The sequence below is a fragment of the Delphinus delphis genome, chromosome 21, assembly GCF_949987515.2.
Source record: "Delphinus delphis chromosome 21, mDelDel1.2, whole genome shotgun sequence".
NCBI classification, from domain to species: Eukaryota; Metazoa; Chordata; class Mammalia; order Artiodactyla; family Delphinidae; genus Delphinus; species Delphinus delphis.
In genome coordinates, this window is record NC_082703.1 from 7,149,906 (window position 1) to 7,169,901 (window position 19,996).

Genomic DNA, 19,996 nt, shown 5'->3' on the forward strand with positions numbered 1-19,996 from the left:
TTATAAATAAAAAATAAATAAATGAACTTCTACTGGGTGGAAATATGAGAGGGTTGACAGATACATTTCTGAGGTCACACTGGTTTCTGTTCAGGTCTTCAAACAACTCAGCTCTTTCCTGCTGTATGACCCTCACATACACACTCCTTCTGCCAGGAATGCTTCTCTCCCTCCCAGGTGGCTTTTGACTGAGCCTCTCCTGTTCAATAGTCATTTCTCAGGTATCTGTATAGCCATGCTTGACACCACCCCCCTCAAAAAAAAACCTTGCCAACTGCCCATTCTCCTCCCTAAGAGCACATGCTCTATTCATAACACTTATGAAAATATGGAATCACTGTATGTGTTCATTTGCATGATTGTTTGTTTATCTCTTGAGCTGGACTAGGATGCCTATGAGACCATGGACGCATGGTTCAAGCATGGGACCACGCTTGACTTTTTCTGTCCTGCATATTCAGTGTCTAGCCCTGTAGCATCATCCCTGTTCTCGTGGCGTGCTAGTCGATGATAGCAACAGGGCTGTGGTCCAGGTGTACACTGTTCACTCATGCTGAACTCTGAGAATAGATACAAAAAACTGAGAAGGGCTGAGCTGCGATTGAAGAGTGAATGGATGTAGGCATTGGTAGGTAAATCTGGAGAAAGACGGCATGGAACGTAAAATTAATGTGTCAGATAATGAACTAGGAGGGGATTGACAATCTCAATGAGAAATTAGGAGGATGAGTGTAATTGCATATCAGTGAGATGGTATTGGGGCCAGCTTGCTAAGGGATCTGTTTGATTTACCTACATTTATTAGTAGAGGAAACACATTCCTCCAGCCATGTTCTCTTAGACTTGTGAATAAGTGTGTGTCTGGCTCAATAAATATTTGTTCAATAAATGGTAGAGTTAAGATGGCTTTGAATAAAACTAAAAATGACTATTAAAAAAAGCAGGATAGGGGGTGGAGTCAAGATGGCATACTAGAAGGACACGGAATTCGCGTCTCCTCACAACGAGGGCACCTACCACGCACCAGTGGGGGACCATGGACACCTAAGGGGATGGGAGGAACCCTCAGCAAGCAGCTTGTGGGATCTTGGTTCCCAAGCCAGAGGTTGGGCTCAATCTCCTGTGGTGGGAGTGCTGAGTCTGAACCGCTGGACTAACAGAGAACCTCAGACCCCAGGGAATATCAATCAGAGTGAGGCCTCCCACAGGTCCTCATCTCAGCACCAAGACTCAGCTCTATCCAACTGCCTGCAAACTCCAGTGCTGGATGTCTCAGGCCAAACAACCATTAAGACAGGAATACAGCCCCACCCATAAAAAAAAAAAAAAGAAAAAAAAAAAAGAAACAACAAAAAAACTTGTTACAGACAAAGGAGCAAGGTTAAAACTTAGAAGACCAAATAATTGAAGATGAACTAGGCAACCTACCTGAAAAAGAATTTAGAGTAATGATAGTAAAGATGATTCCATATCTCAGAAACAGAATGGAGAAAATGCAAGAAACATTTAACAAGGATCAAGAAGAACTAAAGAGCAAACAAACAGTGATGAACAACACAATTACTGAAATTAAAAATACTCTAGAAGGAACCAATAACAGAATAACTGAGGCAGAAGAACAGATAACTGAGCTGGAAGATAAAATGGTGGAAATAACTGCAAGGGAGCAGAATAAAGAAAAAAGAATGAAAAGAATTGAGGACAGTCTCAGAGACCTCTGGGACAACACACCAACATTTAAATTATAGGGGTCCCAGAAGAAGAAGAGAAAAAGAAAGGGTCTCAGAAAATATTTGAAGAGATTATAGTTGAAAACTTCCCTAACATGGGAAAGGAAATAGTCAATCAAGTCCAGGAAACACAGAGGGTACCATACAGGAAAAACCCAAACAGAAACACGCTAAGACACATATTAATCAAACTATCAAAAATTAAATACAAAGAAAAAATACTGAAAGCAGCAAGGGAAAAGCAACAAATAACATACAACGGAATCCCCATAAGGTTAACAGCTGATCTTTCAGCAGAAACTGTGCAAGCCAGAAGGGAGTGGCAGGACATATTTAAAGTGATGAAAGGGAAAAACCTACAACCAAGATTACTCTACCCAGCAAGGATCTCATTCAGATTCGACAGAGAAATTAAAACCTTTACAGACAAGCAAAAGCAAAGAGAATTCAGAACCACCAAACCAGCTTTATAACAAATTCTAAAGGAACTTCTCTAGGCAGGAAACACAAGAAAAGGAAAAGACCCACAATAACAAACCCAAAACAATTAAGAAAATGGTAATAGGAACCTACATATCGATAATTACCTTAAATGTAAATGGATTAAATGCTCCAACCAAAAGACATAGACTGGCTGAATGGATAAAAAAACAAGACCCGTACATATGCTGTCTACAAGAGACCCACTTCAGACGTAGGGAAACATACAGACTGAAAGTGAGGGGATGGAAAAAGATATTCCATGCAAATGGAAATCAAAAGAAAGCTGGAGTAGCAATTCTCATATCAGACAAAATAGACTTTAAAATAAAGACTATTACAAGAGACAAAGAAGGACACTATATAATGATCAAGGGATCAATCCAAGAAGATGATATAACAATTGTAAATATTTATGCCCCTAACGTAGGAGCACCTCAATACATAAGGCAAATGCTAACAGCCATAAAAGGGGAAGTCAACAGTAACACAATCACAGTAGGGGATTTAACACCCCACTTTCACCAATGGACAGATCAACCAAAATGAAAATAAATAAGGATTCACAAGCTTTAAATGATACATTAAACAAGATGGACTTAATTGATATTTATAGGACATTCCATCCCAAACCAACAGAATACACTTCTTTCTTCTCAAGTGCTCATGGAACATTCTCCAGGATAGACCATATCTTGGGTCACTAATCAAGCCTTGGTAACTTTAAGAAAATTGAAATCGTATCAAGTATCTTTTCCGACAACAATGCTATGAGACTAGATATCAATTACAGGAAAAAAACTGTAAAAAATACAAACACATGGAGGCTAAACAATACGCTACTAAATAACCAAGAGATCACTGAAGAAATCAAAGAGGAAATCAAAAACTACCTAGAAACAAATGACAATGAAAACACAATGACCCAAAACCTATGGGATGCAGCAAAAGCAGTTCTAAGAAGGAAGTTTATAGCAATAAAATCCTACCTCAAGAAATAAGAAACATCTCAAATAAACAACCTAACTTTACACATAAAGCAATTAGAGAAAGAAGAACAAAAAACCCCCAAAGTTAGCAGATGGAAAGAAATCATAAAGATCAGATCAGAAATAAATGAAAAAGAAATGAAAGAAACAATAGCAAAGATCAATAAAGCTAAAAGCTGGTTCTTTGAGAAGATAAACAAAATTGACAAACCATGAGCCTAACTCATCAAGAAAAAAAGGGAGAAGACTCAAATCAACAGAATTAGAAATGGAAAAAGAGAAGTAACAACTGACACTGCAGAAATACAAAGGATGATGAGACATTACTACAAGCAACTATATGCCAATAAAATGGAGAGCCTTGGAGAAATGGACAAATTCTTAGAAAAGCACAACCTACCAAGATTGAACGAGGAAGAAATAGAAAATATAAATAGACCAATCACAAGCACTGAAATTGAAACTGTGATTAAAAATCTTCCAACAAACAAAAGCCCAGGATCAGATGGCTTCACAGGTGAATTCTATCAAACATTTAGGGAAGAGCTAACACCTATGCTTCTCAAACTTTTCCAAAATATAGCAGAGGGAGGAACACTCCCAAACTAATTCTACAAGGCCACCATCACCCTTATACCAAAACCAGACAAAGATGTCACAAAAAAGGAAACTACAGGCTAATATCTCTGATGAACATAGGTGCAAAAATCCTCAACAAACTACTAGCAAACAGAATCCAACAGCACCTTGAAAGGATCATACACCATGATCAAGTGGGGTTTATCCCAGGAATGCAAGGATTCTTCAATATATGCAAATCAATCAATGTGATACACCATATTAACAAATTAAAGGATAAAAACCATATGATAATCTCAATAGATGCAGAAAAAGCTTTTGACAAAATTCAACACCCATTTATGATAAAAACTCTCAAGAAAGTGGGCATAGAGGGAACCTACCTCAACATAATAAAGGCCATATATGACAAACCCACAGCCAACATCATTCTCAATGGTGAAAAACTGAAACCATTTCCTCTAAGATCAGGAACAAAACCAAGGTTGCCCACTCTCACCACTATTATTCAACATAGTTTTGGAAGCATTAGCCACAGCAATCAGAGAAAAAAAAAGAAATAAAAGGAATACAAAATGGAAAAGAAGAAGTAAAGCCGTCACTGTTTGCAGATGACATGATACTATACATAGAGAATCCTAAGGATGCTACCAGAAGACTACTAGAGGTAATCAATGAATTTGGTAGAGTAGCAGTATAAAAAATTAATGCACAGAAATCTCTTGCATTCCTATACACTAATGATGAAACATCTGAAAGAGAAATTAAGGAAACACTCCCATTTACTATGGCAATGAAAAGAATAAAATACCTAGGAATAAACCTGTCTAAGGAGACAAAAGACCTGTATGCAGAAAACTCTAAGACACTGATGGAAGAAATTAAAGATGACAGAAATATATGGAGAGATATACCATGTTCTTGGATTGGAAGAATGAACATTGTGAAAATGATTATACTACCGAAAGCAATCTACAGATTCAATGCAATCCCTATCAAACTACCAATGGCATTTTTTCACAGAACTAGAACAAAAAATTTCACAATTTGTCTGGAAACACAAAAGACCCTGAATAGCCAAAGCAATCTTGAGAAAGAAAAATGGAGCTGGAGGAATCAGGCTACCTGACTTCAGACTATACTACAAAGCTACAGTAATCAAGACAGTATGGTACTGGTACAAAAACAGAAATATAGATCAATGGAACAGGATAGAAAGCCCAGAGATAAACCCACACACATATGGTCACATATTTTTGATAAAGGAGGCAAGAATATACAATGGAGAAAAGACAGCCTCTTCAATAAGTGGTGCTAGGAAAACTGGACAGCTACATGTAAAAGAATGAAATTAGAACACTTCCTAGCACCACACACAAAAATAAACTCAAAATGGATTAAAGACGTAAATGTAAGGCCAGACACTATGAAACTCTTAGAGGAAAACATAGGCAGAACACTCTATGACATAAATCACAGCAAGATTCTTTTTGATCCACCTCCTAGAGAAATGGAAATAAAAACAAACAAATGGGACCTAATGAAACTGAAAAGCTTTTGCACAGCAAAGGAAACCATAAACAAGACGAAAAGACAACCCTCAGAATGGGAGAAAATATTTGCAAACAAAACAACTGACAAAGGATTAATCTCCAAAATATACAAACAGGTTATGCAGCTCAATATCAAAAAAACAAAGAACCCAATCCAAAAGTGGGTAGAAGACCTAAACAGACATTGTCCAAAGAAGATACACATTTTGCCAACAAACACATGAAAGGTTGCTCAACATCACTAATCATTAGAGAAATGCAAATCAAAACTACAATGAGGTATTACCTCACACCAGTCAGGATGGCCATCATCAGAAAAATCTACAAACAATAAATGCTGGAGAGGGTGTGGAGAAAAAGGAACCCACTTGCACTGTTGGTGGAAATGTAAATTGGTACAGCCACTATGGAGAACAATATGGAGGTTCCTTAAAAATCCAAAAATAGAACTACCCTATGACCCAGCAATCTCACTACTGGGCATATACCCTGAGAAAACCATAATTCAAAAAGAGTCATGTATCAAAATGTTCACTGCAGCACTATTTACAATAGCCAGGACATGGAAGCAACCTAAATATCCATCAACAGATGAATGATTAAAGAAGACGTGGCACATATATACAATGGAATATTACTCAGCCATAAAAAGAAATGAAATTGAGTTACTTCTAGTGAGGTGGATGGACCTAGAGTTTGTCATACAGAGTGAAGTAAGACAGAAAGAGAAAAACAAATACCGTATGCTTACATATATATGGAATCTAAAAAAAAAAATGGTTTTGATGAACATAGGGGCAGGACAGGAATAAAGACACAGACTTCGAGAATGGACTTGAGGATATGGGGAGCGGGAAGGGTAAGCTGGGACGAAGTAAGAGTGTAGCATTGAGATATATACACTATGAAATGTAAAACAGATAGCTAGTGGGAAGCAGATGCATGACACAGGGAGATCAGCTCAGTGCTTTGCGACCACCTAGAGGGGTGGGATAAGGAGGATGGGAGGGAGACGCAAGATGGTGGGGATATGGGGATATACATCTGCATATAACTGATTCACTTTGTTATACAGCAGAAACTAACACAACTCTGTAAAGCAATTATACTCCAATAAAGTTAAAAAAAATAGGATAGTAAGGGCAGAACAGAAATTCCACACACTTCGGTGTAGCTGGGAAAATTAAACCTTGTGCCACCAGCTGGCTGTCTGAGGAAGCTTAGACTAGAGGCTCTCGAAGTCGTTTCCCACCAAGAACCTGTGACTCATCTGACAGCATCTTACATTCATTATAAACACTGCTTCAGCAAGAAAGGGATTCTGTGTTCCAGCTGAGGAAATCAGGACACATCCCCTTCCTGTTGGATAGAGGAATTGATGAGCCTTCTTCCAAGAGGAAGGTTATGCTCCATTCGTGCATAACTCCTTCCCAATGACTCCCGGTGTATTCTGAGGGATAAAGACCGATTTCCCTGGAAGCCGAGGAAGGGTGTAGATGGGAGTGATAAGGGTGGCTCCCAAGATAAACTCTGACTTCTTTCTCTCTCAAGAGCAATTTATTTGGTGTTTGTGTGTCTGAAAATGCCTCTACAAGGAGTGTGATGAAAGTGTTGGCATTTCATATTCGTAACTGTCTGCTGTACATCAAGGTTCCCTCCGGGACCCAGGGAAGCAAAGTTTCCCCTCATCCTTCACAATCCAGTTCAATTCCCTGGCCTTCCTTCCATGAGGGCTTATCTGACAACTCCCAAATGAGATGTCCTCTCTCTCCTTTGAAATCTTAGCATTTGTTACACTTCTCGTTGTTTCACCAGATCTTAATCACATAGAACCTTGTGGCAGCTCTTAGCTGTTTGAATTATACTGGCCAGGATGGACCATCCATTAAGGACGTTGCAACAGACAGAAAACTGGCCCCAGAAGACATCTACATCCTATTCCCTGGAACGTGTGGAGGTGTCAGTTTACATGGCAAAAAGGATTTTGCAGACGTGTTCAGGATTTTGAGATGGTGAGATTACCCTGGATTATGTGCATGGGCCCAGTGTAATCACAGGGTCTTTCTAAGAGGTAGGCAAGAGGGTATATTCAGGAGAGAAGATGTGACAAAGGAAGCAGAGGTTGGCATGATGGGCATTAAAGATGGAGGAAAGGCTGTGAACCAAGGAATACAGGTGGCCTCTAGAGACTGGAAAAGGTAAGAAAACAGATATTCTAGAAACTTCGGAAGGAATGCAGCTCTGCTGGCACCTTAATTTTAGCTCATAAGGCCTATTTTGGACTTGTAACCTCCCGAAGCGTGAGACAAAAATGTGTGTTGTTTTAAGCCATGACGCTGGTGGCCATCTGCTCCGGCAGCAGTAGGAAACAAATACAGTCTCATCTCAGGCCTGGATTAAGGCCTCGTGGGACATTCTGCAGGCTGATAGAATTTTGAACCTATCTGGAAAACAGTGAAATGGCCATGAAACTTTTATGTAATCTATAAAGAAAGTGTGGTTGTATATGGTGAGCCCTGGAGGCTGGCTAAGAAGGCAGCGCCAGCCTGCTCTGAAACTAACAGTTGTTGGGCCTTAGCTGTGCTCTTAGCCTGAGGGGCACTTCACTGGGTGGTTTGGAGCCATTAACAAAGAGAGTCTACATAGCCAACAGGAATCTAGGAAGAGGATATAGTTCATAATTTAGCTTAAAATGGGCAAAACCTCTGCCACTGACATCGTGGGGCTTGTCCCAGGCAAATGGAGCAGCCTTTTCTTTTCTGCTGGACCTTCTCCAGGATTCCGGTGGAGGCAACACGGTGATCCCTGTGGATGTCAAAAGGCAAACTATTTACAAAAATGGTGAAGGAATCCAGCTGTCTGGCTCCCAGTTGAGATGGTGGTAGTTAAGCAGATTTCCTCCAAGCCAAGGAAGCACAAGTCTGCCAGGGAAATCAAATTAAAACAGGAAGGTGGAGAAATGGTCTTCATTAAAAGCATACCTACCACACTATTTCTTCAAGCCAATTTGGCACAGAACCTTGCCTCGACTGCTTTTAATAGTTGTGAACTGATGTTTTATTTAACTGTCCACCTTTTCCTGGCTCCTGATGCTGCCTAGAAAAATAAAGGTTTTAAAATTTATTTCTGATTTAGCTGGCCATGAGTCCAGGCTATTCCCAGGGCTACAGCCTCAGGCAAACATTAGAAAGAATACTCAGTTTTTCAGAATTAAGTGTTTCATTCAAAAACTACTAAGCTCCTATGAATCACATTTGGAAACATCTGAACTCTGTCTTTTTTTTTTTAGAGGGAGTGTTATTTTTGTTTTTGTAGTATTCTTGATTTTTTTTCCTCAGTGGTCATTCATCGTTTAAATGTTCTTACTTTTTGAAGTAATTTGTAAGATTTATATTTTTCTATAAAATCCTTAGTTTCATCCATTTTTCTTTTTCTTTTAAAAAATTTTATTGAGGTAGAATTGACATAACATTATGTTCATTTTAGGTGTGTATCACATAGTGATTCAATGTTTTTATACATTACGTGATCACCACAAGTCTAATTACCATCTGTCACCATACAAAGCTATTATGACTTTACTGACTATATTTCTCTATGCTGTACATTATATCCTGTGACTTATTTATTTTATAACTGTATTTTTATCCATTCTTCAATTTTACTAGTGTGGTAGCAAATGAAGGGTTTTTTTTTAAGTCATCCAATTTCTGTTAAATGTCCAGTATTGTATACTTGTGTTTTCTTTTTTATTTCTTGATAGACAAGTTAGTGGATTCATCTGTTTGCTGTTAAATTTTACAACACCCTAATTGGTTGACTTTTGGTTTAATCCATGAGAATTTATTTCATATGTTTACTTATACTTCCAACATTTTGAATTAAATATTAATTATGTATAGCAGTTTTGGTTAGTAAGGATGTTGTTTAAGGCTATGAATGTTCCTCTGAGTACAATTTTGTTCACATTCAGTAAGTTTGATTGTGAAGTTTCCTTTATTGTTATTTACTGTTTAAGATTTTGACATTCTCTTTGACCCGAGGTTTTTATTAAATTTTAAAATATTTCTGTTTGTGAATTATTTGTACTTCTGTTATTCATTTCTTGTTTTGTTGCATTGTGGTTAAAAAAAGGTGTCAAATTATCCTTGGAATTTATTGAAATTTTCTTCACATTTTATATAATCAAAATTTAAAACTAATGTAGCACTTACATGTAAAAAGTAGGTATATTTTTATCAGATATGAAGCTTGATATACAGAGTTTAAAATTATACAATATACATCATTTGTTTTTATTCTGGATAATTTCCCTATTGCCTTGTGATCTGTCCTTGCTTGTGTATCCTTTGCTATACGCTTTGTTCCTTGTGGATCAGTTTTTTGAGACTTGCACTCTGTTTCTTCTGATTGTGAATATTTGATGCGTTTAAGTATTGTGCCAAAATTTATAATTATTAGTTAATGAAAGTGAGAAAGTAAATAATAGATTGGTTTTCTTTCTACTAAAGAGGCAGAAATTAGGTCATCTATACTTTGCTGTCTGGGTTTTGTTCTATCCTTGTATGGCTCTCTTAGTGAAATTATTACTACTACATTAAATTATTAAATTATATTTCAGTTATTTTCTATATTACATACCTTGACCTTGAAGCATTAGATATCTACAATCTTTTCCTTCAATATAACTTTTTGCTAATTATATTGAAGGAAAAGATTGTAGATATCTAATTACTTGGGTCCAACTCTGTGTTTACATACATTAAATGTCTGACATTTGCTTTTTCCAAATATTCTTTATTCATGGCCTTTTTATTTTGGTTAGTTACTTAGTTGTTTAGACTCCATCCTCAAGTAGGTTTTTCAGGGGGCACAATGCTTCAATCTTTGAGTCTGTCTTTTTATTATCAATACACATGAATAGAAATTTGGCTGGATATAAAAATTCTTGGTTCACATTCCCCCGCCCCTTTAAAATTCTATAAATATTGTGCCATTTCTTTCTGGAATATTTTGTTTTTGAGGTTTTGCTTTGAGGCCAGTCTCATTGTTTTCCTTTGTAAGTTATTTTTTGCCTGGCAGCCTTTACCATTTTTTTCTTTATTTTTGAAATTCAGAAGATTCTTTAGGATATATCTTGAAGTTTATTGGTAATTTTGATGAATTAAGGTAATTTTTTTTTCATTCTGTAGATTGAAATCTTCATTAACTCTAGATACATTTTCTTCTATTATGTCTTTGAGTACTATTTCTGTCTCATGTGTTCTGTTTTCTTCTTCAAGCCCACTTATCACCTATACACTTGTTTTCTGCCTATTCTACACAAACATCACTGTTTTCAGTGTTTTGTGATTTGTCTCTATAGTTTAGGTGCTTTCTTTTTGCAAGCACTAGTCCATAGCCCTGATTTTATTGTTGTATTATTAACTCTGATCTTTGCTGGATCTTATGACATTTAAATGCAATGGCATTATCATATCAAATGGTTTTATTATTTCTAGCAATGCCCTTTAAAAAACTCAGTCAACTAATTATCCCTCTCTTTCAATTTGTTTCATAGTCTGTTTTCTTTAATTTCCTTGAAAGTGTGAGGGAGTTCACATTTTCTTATATTTCATTATTAAATCTTATTCTAGAGGATGAATGCTATCTAAAATGTATGATGTATACTCATTTTCATTTTGGGGTGTACATTTATAATTGCAGGATTTTTACACAGGTTTGCATTTGTTTGCTTGTGTTGTTTTCCTATTCATCATTTTTTAATGAGAGAAACTCTTTCTGGGCTTGCCATTTGCCCAACTGAAGTGAGTTCTTCTTGTTTCTATTTTCAGTTTACTTGTATACCATTTTAATCTCCCCTTTAAATTTGATCTGGAGGCCTGGATGATGGATTGAAATGATTAGTTCAGTTGTTCAGTAGTCAAAGGTCGAGGAGCTGCAGCCATGGGCAGCTAAAAGAACTTGGTGTAAATTCAGTCTCTCTGCAGTAGTGGAAACAACTCTACCAGGGATGTTTCTGCTTCAAACCATGTTCTCCATATTAGGAAGAGTTTGTCTTTGCTGCAGAGTCAGCCTGTGCCACCATTAGGAAGTCATGCTAGAGAGAAAAAAATGTGGCACGACTAATGCAAACTTCTATCCCAATTGTTGGGCTTACAGGGTACGTCTGACTTCAGCTAGGAAAGAAAATCAGAGTAGGTTGTTTGCTATTTTGCTTATGGCTGATTCATATACTCAATCTTCATTTTCATAAATTGAGGATCACAGTCTTAAAAACATTATTATACAGAATTTCTTAATCTTCCCACGACACTGCATCGATCTCTTAGGAAGTGGAGATGGGTTGCCAGCCTTTGATGACTCATTTCAATGTGGACCAGATTGTATCTGACATATATTTCTCAGGGCTTAATGATATAAAGTAAGGATCATCCCCTCTGTTCAGAAATAATAAAGTAGTTTTCTCTATTTTGCTTCTTTTTGGTTCTTTTCAGTAGTATATAAGATGATGGGAGTTTTGTAAACCTTCACTTACATTACCATCCTTCCCCAAAATTCTCCATGGAATTCTGTTTGTTAATTTGCTAATCAGCTATTAACACAATAATCTCTAGTGCCTTCTCTCTTTCCTTATCTAATCTTACGTCTTTTCCTTTTCCTAGAAACCACCTCCATTATGTCTGAGTTTTACATATCAAGCAAAAACCTAAGAGTCTCTCCCACTATGTGCAATCTTTCTTGAACATTACACCCTGTGGTAATGTTTCCCTCTTCAACGTTCTGCATTATTGCTGTAAAACATTTGGTACCTGGAACATACAAAGATATACTATTTTTCTGTGTGCCCTAAACTCTATCTTCTATATTTTAGTTCCCAATGCAATGCATTACACATAATAGGTTGCCATACATTTTTGATGGTTTGTAACAAATAGCTTTTAAGCACAAAGAAGAAAAACTGTCTTTTTAGATCCCTCCCCAGAAATGACCCCTACCCAACCTCTTCCTAGTCTGACCACCTGGATTAGTTTAGAGTCCACAAAATAGTTTTCATTACTCTAAAGTTTATTTGGTTTTAAAAATCTCTCTGAAATCTCAATTTAAAGGGTTATGAGTAGGTCAACTGTTTAAATATCTCTACCAGCAATGTAAACAGTGAATCAAATTACCTATTCACACAGGAGGCTTTAATTCCTCCTACCCCTTCATCACTCCTTCCCTTTTTATTGTTCTCGCTCATTTTATCCCTGTGGCAAGAAAAGTTAAATGAGACTGAAAAAAAAAAATGCAGCTGATTAGGGCAGATGAACAGAGCGCAGGGAGCTATCTTCCTAAGCCCAATCAAGTCTTTAAAACAGATCAATTTTGTTTTCCACAGACAGCCTGGCACCTGAGATATGGGTGATTTAAAAAACTCATTTGTGCTTTCTGGCTGAGCTTTAGCTTTCTAACGCCAAATAGAGTAACAGGGAAGAAGGAGGAAGAAGCAAGTTTTTAGAGGATTAATACTTTCCTGATTTCCTGTACCTCCTTCAAAGATCTCTCAGTAAGTCATTTCCAAGAGGTCTTGGACATGGCAGCCTTGTAAGGGAGGTGATGATTTAGAGCAGAATTAGCCAGAGAGGGAATGAAGCTGGTAAATCTAATTCTATATCTTATCTGTAACACACACACGTGCACACTCACACAACAGTGTTATCCGGCTTCTCACTAACCATGCACTGACCCAACAGGTCAGGATCAGTCCATGAGATTGCTGCTGCCTTTGGGGTCCCCTTGGTGGCATCCAGGCACTTGCCATTCCTCCTGCACAGAAACTCTTTAGGAATTTGTATTCTGCCCCTTTTATCTCTATCCCTACCAAAGGCCTGCATTAGGGCCCACCACTCTTCCAAAAGCAGTGCGTCCGCTGTTTCGCACGCTGCCTTTTTTTTTCAGATGAGGGAGGGGGAAGGAGAATGAGACCGCAATCTGGTGGTGGTCATAGGTGCCGGTAATGCCTGGTGCTTTTGGCAGGGAAGTCAGCAGAATCTCAAAGCCTTGTTGACAAACTGTGTGTGTAAAAACCCCAGGCTCAGTGTCAACCCTTCAAAACTTCCATATTGCCTCGATGTCAGGCACTGTGCTGGATGCTTCAGGCGCTCACATTGGCTGGAGAGAGTATACACACAAACACCTAGAGTATGCGGATAGCAGGTACAGAATAAGGGCTCATCAAATGTGTGCATACGTGGCCATGAGTAAAATTATGTTCAGGGTGAGGAAACATGCAAAACAAATAGAAAGACAAACCGTCAATGATAAAGTAAGATGCCCCATCCAACTGGAGAATGTTGTTGTCCTTCTCGACCAAGGGCTAAGTTCCTGACTTAGCATCCTGGCAGCCCCACAAATGGAAGAGATCATGATTAGGGGACTCTGGCAAGATGACAAGTGGGATCTTCCAGGTCACGGATTTCATGAGACTATAGGAGAGGGGAAGCTGATTATGGCTATTTCAGTGTCAGCATTCTACGCTCCGAGGGGAAACTTGAGTCAAATATCCCAGCAGGTCATAGGTCAGCAATTCCAGTGGGCCTGTTGATGATGTATCAGAAGTAAGGAAGACATCAGATTTCAGCAATTTGGAGCAATAAAGTGTGGCCTCTGCTAATTCCAAACAGGCAGGTTGATCAGATCAGGGCACAGTCACACCCAGGATCTCTTGAACCACAGTATCTGGGCTACTTTATGTGCCCAAATGTCCTAGAATGCTGGAACTCTTCCAAGGCTTGGTAGGTGGGTTAGAGGTGCTGACGTGTAGTGTCCCGTCTTCATGGCTTGATGTTTCTACTCTGTGTTGACCACCCCATCATTAATACTCACGATCTCTTGCTTTCCCTCTGTTTCCTTTCGCTCCTGCTCTGTACGTTTGCTCAGAGCAGTAATTCTCAAGTATGGTTCCCAGACCAGCAGCATCAGCATCACCTGGGAACTTACTGAAATGCAAATTATCTGGTCCCACTTCAGACCTCCTGAACAAGAAACTCCGGGGATGGGTCTCAGCAATCTGTGTTTCAACACGTTCTCCAGGTGACTCTGATGTCTGCTAAAATTTGACAACCACCACTTGGGCATTGGTGTTCTTCTAGGCAGGAGCAGATGGTAGCACTCAGGAAAGGAGATGACAATGAATATTCATCCATAGTCTTTCTGATGCTCCCTTTGGGAAAGGCTGCTATTTGCCTTACAAATACTTGTCCTAATTTTGCCTCTCAAAGGAAATTTGATTTTTAGCTAGGCACATTGTCCCTTGACTAAAGAATACATTTCCTGGCCTCCTTTGCAGCTAAGCATGGCCATCTATCTCAGTTTTGACCAATGGACTGCAAGTGGAGAGGTCATGTGGAAGAGGGCATGTTTTCCCAATTATCTTTGTCTGTCCTGCTACTTGGATATGAATGTGATGTCTGGAACGATGGCAACTCCCTTGGGCCAAGTGAACAAAGTCTATATCCTGGGTTTTGGTGGAAGGAGCTTGATTTAATCCAGACAGCTTTGGAACTACTGTTTGAGTCTTGGACTTATCTACCTTCCACTTCTCTTATGTGAGAGAGAAATAAGCCTTATTTAAATTACTCTTTTCTGGGTCCCTGTTACTTATAGACAAACCCAATCCTAAATAATGTCATCCTTACTGAATCTGCGAAACGAGACCCTTTCTTGTACTTTCACTTCCCTGATCCTTAAGAAGAGGAGGTGATTTCATATTACACTGCAGTTGTCTCATAGGAATTCAGAGCATTTGACAGAAAATTACTAATTTATCCACATAGCTTAGGTTTAGCTTATTGACTGTTAAATGAAGCAGTGTATAAAAGGTAAACATAATTTTCCATAGGTTACTTTTCATTTTGCAATGCAGTACAGGCTGCTTTGACACCTAAGGGAATATTTAGCCTCCCACAAAAGGATGAGGACTATTCTATCTGTTTTGAAGATGAACTGAGTCTAAGGAAGGGAAGTCATTTTTTTCAGATCATGTAATTGTATTATGAGCTCCTTGAGGGTAAGGATTACATCTTATGACCTGCATGCCTATAAAAAATGCTTGGGGGGCTTCCCTGGTGGCGCAGTGGTTGAGAGTCCGCCTGCCGATGCAGGGGACACGGGTTCGTGCCCCGGTCCGGGAAGATCCCACAGGCCGCGGAGCGGCTGGGCCCGTGAGCCATGGCCGCTGAGCCAGTGCGTCCGGAGCCTGTGCTCCGCAACGGGAGAGGCCACGACAGTGAGAGGCCCGCATACCGCAAAAACAAAACAAAAGAAAACAAAACAAAACAAAATGCTTGGGGCATAGTAAGTCTTCAATAAATTCTGCTGAATGAGTTAATTAAATGAGAAAGAACTAGGACCAAATTCAGCTGCCCTCAGTGGGTCTATTCTATGGAGATAAATCTAGTGATGATGAATTCTGGGTCTTCGGTGCTCTGAACTGTGTTTTAGCCTGAACTTAGTTTTAATTTGGAATAACTGGGGAAGGGGAGAAAGTAATAATAGGAAATGTTGAATTTCCAAGAGGGAGGACATAGTAATTTTCTCATTATGACAGCTGAAGATCTCTTTACAGTCTTCGTTTTGCCTGTAGTAAATAAGCTCTAATAACTGAGATGATTCAAGAAAATTCGGTCTACATTTTATCTGGTCAGCCAGACTCTACTCTTTGACTGTTTATTGTGGATTGTGTCAAGAAGAGGAAGCGTTTTGATGTTATTAGTCTCATCATTAACCCCCAGTCTGCCCCATTGTGGACTCCATCACTAGACTGTTCCTCCCAGCATCCCTCTCTAGGGGGCATTTCCCTTCGTTTCTAGACTCTGTCATTGACATGACACCTCGCCAAACCCATAAGCCCAAGCCTTTAGTTCTAACTAATGATCTAGTTGAGAGGTCTCTGGCTTTAAATGCTAGCTTTGTTACCTTCTAGCTGTGTGTGTTGGGTGAGGTATTTAACCCCTCAGGATCTCATTCTCCCCATCTTTAATAGGTGAATGATGATACCACATTCACACAGTTGGAGCAAATTTAAAATAAAGAATATTTTGAATTACCCATTGGGGAATTTTTCAGCTTCCTTAATGCAAGCAAACCCGGAGACTCCATGTTTGACAAAATTTGTGACCCTGGGGATTTACCTTCTCCTTGAGGATTTCACACTAATTTCTACACCCAGCACCACTGCTCACTGTGAATTAATATTTAAGCCTAAACTCATAGGCTGAGTTATTTTTAACAAGACAAAAAAAAAGAGAGAGAAAGAGAAAGAAAAAAAAAAGAGAAGTGGGGAAAATAAGCATAAAGAGTAAGATGCAATGAGCTTGTATGGTCTAGCTCATTCATCTTCAACATATGCCCATACTTGTTCCGTGTCCACTAGTTGCCAGATGCTGTATGCCCTGTGGTGAACCACATGGATGTGCGTATCTTTGGTCTTATGGAACTTACAATCCGACTATCTCCTTACCTCGTTTCCAGCTTGTCCTTTGTGGAAGGGATCATCCTTCTCCAATCTTCTAGAAATACAGTAAAAGTGGAGACTTGAGAGGGTGAGAGTCAGGAAAAGGTAAGTTTCCTTTCTGGGTAGTTCAAGACTAGTTCCAGTTTCCTTTCTAAAATCCACTTCTTTTACACATACTTGACCTTCCGGAAGTCTACCCACTTCAGGAAGAGACCTCACCCTCAACCCAAGGGTTATGGGCTACTTCCTATATTTTACAGTTGTCATGTCAGAACACAGCCAAAAGTAGAAACACAGGTCACTCTTATTAAATCCTGTCCTGAGTTTACCACGTAACCTGTATCATGGATTTCAGTTCCACTGCTCATTAGAGCATGGAGTCCAAAGAACTTTCCTTTGGAGTCCTGGATTTTACCCTCTGATGTTATATATCATTATTTCTATACTTGAACTGTCTGTTTTAGCCTAACTGGTCTACTTATTTTCCCTAAATCAAACTGTGATTTTATTTATTTTCCTCCAGATAATTTATTTCATTATGTATTCATTTATTCAAGTCTTTCTTCCTCTTTCAAGGCTAGCTCAATTTTTCCTCCCTCCGGGAAGACTTCCTGAATTATCTCAGCCCATTAAGGCCTCCTCCTGTTCAGTATTTATTATCACATCACCTGGTCAGTATCTATTTATGCTGTGGTATGCTGCTGCGTATCTGTTATGGCTAAGCCTTATTTTTCTGATTTGACCATATCTCTCTGAAGGCAGATGGAGATTAGAGGGTCATAAGTGTAAGGTGTGCCCAGTAAGATCCATAGATGTTGAAAACAAGTTCTTGATGAAATCTCATGCTCTATTAAATGTGTACAGTATGGAATTTTGTTTTTACGGTTTTAAAATTATTTTCTAGACAACTCAAAATGTTGCAATAGTAGGGTCAGTGGACATTTTTTTTTCTACTATTAAAAAGTAGTAGTTGTAAATCAACTATACTCCAATATAAAATTAAAAAATAAAATCTTTAACTCATTAAAAAAAAGCAGTAGCAAGGTTCTATTTCTAGGAGTGGTGAGTAGCTCCTATTGGGTCTACTATTCCACAAGTAACAACTATTAATTCTGGACAGAATACAAAAAACAACTACCCAAAGACATTTATGAATGACCCAAACCAGAAACTAGAATGGAGGTCCACACTTGGCAGAAGGGAATAGCATTGGGTGAATTTTCTGATTTCTAAGGCTCTTTGGCTGGGAGCAGGCCTTAGTTTGGCCCCATGTAGGGTAGCTAAAATTCTGATAGACGCTTGCAGTTTTGCAGACTGAAGAACCATAAAAGTGACCACAGAAGCCAGAAAGTGAGGGGGCATATTTTTGAACAGAGATATATAGAGAGCAAGAATCACAACTTCTGTACATAAACATCCCAAATATCTGGTTTGTACCTGCACTACACATGTGCAGGACAGACTCCAAGTGTCCAGGTAAGTCTAAAAGAACTAAATGCAGATATTAGCTGCTATCCATTACAGAGAAACAGAGTTTGGAGACCAAGTCCTGAAAATTAACTGATTAAATGAACACACATGCAAAAAAAAAAAAAAAAATCAAGACTCTTTGCAGGAACAGGAGGAGTAGAAAAGCACCTACAATCTCTACAGTTATTATTTACAATGTCCGGGACGCAATCCAAAATTACTAAACATGTAACATGAGCCATACTTAAAAGAAAAGGCAACCAAATAGAGGCCATGTAATGACCAATCTTAAATGAGGAGGCTGAGAAGACTCTAAGGGGTGGGATGGGGTCCAGTGGTTGGGATGACCATGGCAGGTTATATCAGACCTGGAGATAGAAACCAAGTGGTGAGCAGGGTCATGGGAGGAAGGAAGCAGAAACCAACCACCTCACAAAGATGCTGCGCTGTAATGCAGGGAGGAAAACACTTAAGCTTTCTTATCATCGTTGGGCATTAGGTCCAAAGCTCCACGTCTTTGAATATGTATATTATGAATTCTATCTGCCATTCCTGCAATGACAGATGTCAGCTTCTGTGGATGTTGGCAGGCGGGTATAAGGAGAGAAGATCTTTCATCGGGAGGGTACACCCCTGGGAGGCGTATGCTCACTTCCCTACACACAACACACTTTTCCCATCAACACACTTTCTTCCCTTCCCCACCTTGTCTATCACTCCCTTCTCTGGCCCAGCGGCTCGCTTCCACCACCCTGAATGAACGCTTCTTTCAGCAACGGGATTTTTCCACCTGGTTGACTTGATGAAAGCTTTATGAATTGACATTATGTGAAGAAAGAACAAAGTGAGGTCAGTGCGTGTGTGTGAGAATGTTTGTAGGGGCAGAGGTTGCAGCAGCTAAAAAGAGCTGCTGAAAACTTTATTACAAACGAAGAGACGTTAGAAGCAATAAATCACTCATGTGTCTGCCACGAGGCAACAGAAAACAGGGCTGGCTTACCTCATTCTCCAAGAAACTTTGAAGTCTCCCTGGCATTTCCTGACACCCACACTCTCATCCCACAGGGCTCTGGACATTAACCCACCTGTTTAATTAAACAAAGAGGCCATTAAACCGAGGTGGCTTCATGGCTTAGTAGTCCAGTAAGCTAACCAAAACTTAGCCTGAAATGCCTCAAGGTTAAGAAATCACAGCCTAAGGACAACCGATCACAAAAGCCAAAGAGCCTTTTCCAAATAAGGCAAATGCGTCAGCTATAGCCAATCCAATCATTTCCTTACTCTGCTTCTGCATCTTTCTTATAAAATCTTTCCCCCGGCTCCTGTCCCTGGGGCACTCCTAACCACTTCCCGTTTGGTGCTGCCGGATTCAAATCGACTTTTGCTCAAAGAAACTCAGCATTTTAAATACACCCCGGTTTCTTTTTTAACACACCGCAGGCTTTCACCCTCCTCCATCCCTTCAAATCCTTTCCTACTGCTGTTTGCCATCAGCAAACCTATCTGGAGTTGTTCAGATTTTTCTCTGATTTCTTCATTCTCCTGTTCTCCCTGAGATCTGGGTGCCTACGGGACACTGACCTCCGCTGTGCTCTCAAGAGGCGGCTGTTTTTTTCTCCCCGCAGAGCCTTGGAGTGGAGAACTGCCCACCTTCCCCAGCTTTGCAGCTTCCAGGCTTTCACCTGCTCTTTCACTTGC